The following is a 5,620-nucleotide window of genomic DNA, read 5'->3' as shown; positions in this document are numbered from 1 at the left end:
GAAGGAGAGGTTTAACAAGACCAAGTACTGGGTCCTGCACTTTGGTCACAGCAACCCCTGCAGTGCTCCAGGCTGGGGACAGAGTGGCTGGACAGCAGCCAGGCAGAAAGGGACCTGGGGACACTGATGGACAGCAGGCTGGACATGAGCCAGAAGTGTACCCAGGTGGCCAAGAAGGACAATGGCACCTGGCCTGGATCAGGAATGGTGTGGCCAGCAGGAGCAGGGCAGTGATTCTTCCCCTGTGCTCAGCACTGCTTGAGCAGCACCTCGAGTGCTGTGTCCAGTTCTGGGCCCCCCAATTTAGGAAGGACATGGAGGGTCTGGAGCGTGTCCAGAGAAGGGCAACAAGGCTGGTGAGAGGTCTGGATCACAAGTTTTGTGAGGAGTGGCTGAGGGAGCTGGGGTTGTTGATCCTGGAGTAGAGGAGGCTCAGGGAGTCATGGTAGTGTCAGGGCACAGGTTGGACTTGATGATCTCCAAAGACTTCTCCGGCTTTTCTGATTCCGTGATTCTCTGAAACTGCCCTTGGAGCAGTTGCAGGATGAGCCCTGGGCCTCCTCTTCACAAGGTCCAGCAGTCCAGGTCCCTCAGCTTCTCCACACAGGCCCCAAAGCCCATCCTGTCAGTCCTGCAGAGCTTCTCCAGCCCCTCCTCATTGCCCACAACAGGGAGCCCCACACCCAGACACAGCAGCCCAGATGTGACCCCCTGGCCTGTGGTGCCTCAGGCAAGCGAGCAGCACGAGGCACTGCAGGACCCTGCAGATAATTCCTGAAGTACTTGGAGGATGATCCTACTCCCCACGGGATGTTCCCGTGGTTGTAATTTGGGAACAGAAATGGGGAGTGAGGCCAGAGAGGAAGGGGCAAACAGGGATGGGCTGTTTGCAGAAGAGGGGAGAGAAATGGGCAAGAGGAAGTAATCTGGTGAAGGAAAGAGTAAAGAAAGCAAAGGTGAAGCCAAGGAAATGCTCATGGCAGTTTGGGGGTGGCTGCCAGGCTCCCCTGGCTCTGAGCAACAACATCTGCAGTGGGACAGGAAACTCACAGCTCAGAGGAAGAAACTTTCTGGCTGAATTCAGAGGCCACAACAAAGCTGAGTGGTTTCCCTGCCGTCCCCCAGCCCTTGCTGGCCCCAGGGGCTGATGGCATTTGTGCTCACTCAGCTCCATGTCCTCACAGCAGCACCATGCTTGTGCTGACCCTGCTGTGTGCAATGCAAACAGGGGCTCCTGAGCCAGTGCTGCCGTGTGTGTGCCTGCAAGGATGCGGCTCCTGTGTGAGCTGGGGGAGAGGCCAAAGCTGCAGAGGGGGGATGTTGTTGGCAGGTGCATGAGGACGCTCTGGGACGCTGCCCTGGGGTGTCCAGTGCAGTGGGGATGGATCAGGCCCTGCTCTGCTGCTCCTTGCCAGGGTGTCCCCATTGCAGAGAGCTTGCAGAGCACCAGCCATGCTGTTTGCCCCCAGCCTGCCCACGGCCAGCCTGGGGCTGCTCCTGGGGCTTTTCTGTGCTCAGCATTGGGCTGGCCAAGTGCTGTGGAGAGAGCCTGGCCAAGGAGCCTGGAGCCCCCAGGCCCTGCCCTGAGGCGTCAGCGCTGCCCCAGCAGTGCCCATGGCTTGTCCCTGCTGCAGTCCCGGCACTGTCACCCCCAGGGCTATGCCCGGCCCCGAGAGCACTCAGGCCCTGCAGCAACACGAGGGCCAGGAGGGCAGCGGGGCAGTGGCACGGGAGCAGCACTGGCAACACCAAGTGCTGCTGCTGCTGCTGGGCACAGCTGCTGTGCCAGCACTGATCTGCCCCAGCTCTGCACACAGACATTGCTGCTGCAGTTTCAGAGAAGGGAACAAAAGTGGCATCTCTGCAGACAACTTTGCTGGGAGTGAGGTCATTAGGTTCCTTTAAAGCCACTGAGATTGCAGCCCCTCATTGACACAGTCTGTGGCCACAGAAATCATGGGGAGAAACAAAATGAAACTATGCACCAAGAATGGCATTTCTATGTGGAATATGTTAAAATACTAAAAAAAAAAAAGGAAATAAGCAATTCAACGACCAAACCAAACAAGTACTATCAAAGACGACTTTTATTGGAAGTGATTTGCAGAAACTGGGCAGCAGTTTACTGTTTCTTAAACTATCCACTGATCAGTGTCCACAATTTAGCCTTGAGCTCCTGGTTCCTCAGGCTGTAGATGAGAGGGTTCAGGGCTGGAGGCACCACTGAGTACAGAACTGACAGTGCCAGATCCAGGGATGGGGAGGAGATGGAGGGGGGCTTCACGTGAGAAAACACAGCAGTGCTTACAAACAGGGAGAGCACAGCCAGGTGAGGGAGGCAGGTGGAAAAGGCTTTGTGCCGTCCCTGCTCAGAGGGGATCCTCAGCACAGCCCTGAAGATCTGCACATAGGAGAAAACAATGAACACAAAACAGGCAAGGGCTAAACATGCACTAACCACAAGAAGCCCAAGTTCGCTGAGGTAGGAGTGTGAGCAGGAGAGCTTGAGGAACTGGGGGATTTCACAGAAGAACTGGCCCAGGGCATTGCCATGGCACAGGGGCAGGGAAAATGTATTGGCTGTGTGCAGCAGAGCATTGAGAAAGCCACTGGCCCAGGCAGCTGCTGCCATGTGGGCACAAGCTCTGCTGCCCAGGAGGGTCCCATAGTGCAGGGGTTTGCAGATGGACACGTAGCGGTCATAGCACATGATGGTCAGGAGATAATACTCTGCTGTGATGAAGAACATAAAGAAAAAGAGCTGAGCAGCACATCCAGCATAGGAGATGTGTCTGGTGTCCCAGAGGGAATTGTGCATGGCTTTGGGGACAGTGGTGCAGATGGAGCCTAGGTCAGTGAGGGCCAGGTTGAGCAGGAAGAAGAACATGGGGGTGTGCAGGTGGTGGCCGCAGGCTATGGCACTGATGATGAGGCCGTTGGCCAGGAGGGCAGCCAGGGAGATGGCCAGGAAGAGGCAGAAGTGCAGGAGCTGCAGCTGTCGCGTGTCTGCCAATGGCAGCAGGAGGAAGTGGCTGATGGAGCTGCTGTTGGACATTTCTTCACTCTGGCCATGGAGTCCTGCTGAAGGAGGACACAGTTATAATTCAGGGGAGACTTTGCTGAGCAATATCCAAGTCCCTTTGCCCAGCTCTGCCCCTGCTGCTCTGTGCCACCCCATTTTCCTTTTCTCAAAGCCCTTCCTTCAGCCCCGTGCCTGGAACTCTGCTGGGATCTGGCCCCATTGCCGTGACAAGCAGGGACTCTGCTCCTGGACACGAGGGATCAACTCTGCTCTGAAGCAGTGGGGTCATGGGAACAGGGACAGGGGCCAGTCCTGCGGCTTGATTTCATCAGGCCAAACTGCTCCTGAGGCTGAGGAGCTTGGCAGCACCTCCTGTCCCAGGGCTAATGAATGGTGATGGCTAAAGGCAGTTTGAGAGGGATTCCTGCTGTGCCCTGGGAGATCAGAGAGAACTGTGCAATGCAAGAGCTTTGGCAGTAACTCAGTGAAGGGTGAGGGGAACTGCTCTGTCACTCCATCTGTCCCCAGCTGCCCTTTCTGAGATCGAGGGCAGTCACTGTGTTCCCCTGAAAATCAGCCTGACATAGCTGAGCAACCTGTCTCTGAGAGCAGAGGGACAGCAGAGCAACCTGGCTCAGCCCTTCTCAGAGTCTGAACCCCACTCCTGGCCAAGGACACTCGGGTCCCCCAGTGTCCCCTGGAGGCAGCTCCCAGCTTGGATGGCATCCCAAAGACACACCAAGGGTCCTGTCCATGGCACTGCTTGAGGAGAGTTGGCTCATTCCCAGCCTCCCAGCCTGCCCTGCCCAGAGCTCCCCGGGGCACAGGGACCTGGGACACCCCATTGCTGTGCTCAGCCTGCACAGGAGGAGCCCAAGGGCTGGGCCTGAGCCTGCAGCTGGAGCTGCCATTGCAAGAGAGCCCATCAGCAATGCCAGGAGCACCTGGGCAAGGCAAGGAGAGAGAGAACTGGCCCTGAGGAAAAGCCTTTCCCTGTCCATCCCTGCACAGCCCCTCCCAGGCAGCACCAGGGCAGGACAGTGACCCTCAGGCCATGGTCAGCAGGGAATGGACACATGGCAGGAGAGATGGCCTTTATTTCTGGTGCTGCTCTGCCAGCCCAGGAGGGGACTGAGGGCCCCGAGCCTCCGGGCTGAGGGCTGAGCTGGCTGGGAGGGGACACCAGAGCTGTGCTGCTCAGGGCAGTGTCTGCCCTGCAGGGCAGGGCTGGCAGGTGCCACATCTGCCCTGCAGCAGGGCTTCCCTCAGCACTGTCTCCCTCCCTCCCTGCCCATGGCTCTGCTGCTGGAGCTGTCCCAGCCCGAACTCTTCCTGTGGCCCCGGGCTCCTTCCCTGCCAGAGCTGCCAGAGCCCAGCCCAGCCCCTGGGTCAGCTCTGCCCTGCAGCTGCTCGGGGGTGCAGGGATTAAAGAACAGCTCCCCAAAGCCTGGGCACCATGGAAAGGTGATGCTGCATGGATCTGGAGGCTGGGGAGGTGGAGGCACCTGCTGAGGCTCCCAGGAAATCTCAGAGTGATGGTTCAAGAGCCTCAGCCCCTGCTCTACCCTGCACAGCTGAGTTTCCATTCCCACCAAGCTGAACCTGGGAAAAGTGGGAGCACAGATTCAGGAAAGAAGAGACTCAAGCAAAAAATTCCTGCTCTGAATGACCTCATGAAAAGTCCCCTCAGAAATGACCTGGGCATGAGCTGGAGCTGTGAGCAGCCGTGGCCAACACAGCACCCTCTGCACAGCAGCAGGACCTGCCCTGGCAGGAGTCACTCCTTGCACCCACAGCTCCACTCCACCATGCATGGGGAGCTCCCAGGCAGGCTGACAGCTGCCCAGGCTGGCTCCAGGAGATCTCTCCAGGAGCACAGGGGACATTGCCCTGCACCCACACACTCACCATGTCCCAGGACTGTGAAGAAGTTTCCCCAAGTGCAGTCTCAGCTCAATGTCTTCCCAGTCCTGAGTGCCTTGAGCCTGTCTGTGCCTGGCTCCTGTGCCCTCAGTGCCTGCAGGCAGTGCCCTCAGCCCTGCTGGGCTGGGAGAGGAGCTGCTCCTCAGCAGAAATGTCTTTTTGAAGCTTCTCTTGGTTTACCCTGGGAGCTGCTTCTGTGCCAGGAGCCCAGCCCAGCTGAGCAGCACAGACACAGCACAAGGACTTTAATGAATCTCTTGGGGCTTTGGTGCTGTTTACATCAGACTCAGTCCCTGAGAGAGTGTTCAAAAAAGTTCTGAAGAACTCTAAGTTAGATTTAAACTCAAAAGTTTCTTTAACTTCTTATGGGTTCCACTGAGAGACACAACTCACATGAAAGTGTCCCCAGGTTCCAGTTAGAGCAGAACAATGGAGGCACTGATGACAAGTGGGGACAAACAAGGGAAAGGTGTCTCTGATGCTGAGCACACCTGGATGTGTTTCAGGAATGCAAAGGGCCAAGGGCTGAGCCCCAGCCCCTGGCAAGGCAGATCCTGTCCCTCCCTCATTGCTCAGGGCTCTTCCCGGGCCACTGGGCTCTGGCCATGTGCAATGCCAAGGGCAGCACCATGGGGCGGCCCCTGCCAGGCTGCTGAGCAGGGACAAGGAGGCAAT

This window comes from Sturnus vulgaris, unplaced genomic scaffold, assembly GCF_052056855.1.
Source record: "Sturnus vulgaris isolate bStuVul1 unplaced genomic scaffold, bStuVul1.hap1 Scaffold_180, whole genome shotgun sequence".
Classification (NCBI taxonomy): Eukaryota; Metazoa; Chordata; class Aves; order Passeriformes; family Sturnidae; genus Sturnus; species Sturnus vulgaris.
This window is presented reverse-complemented; position numbering follows the sequence as displayed.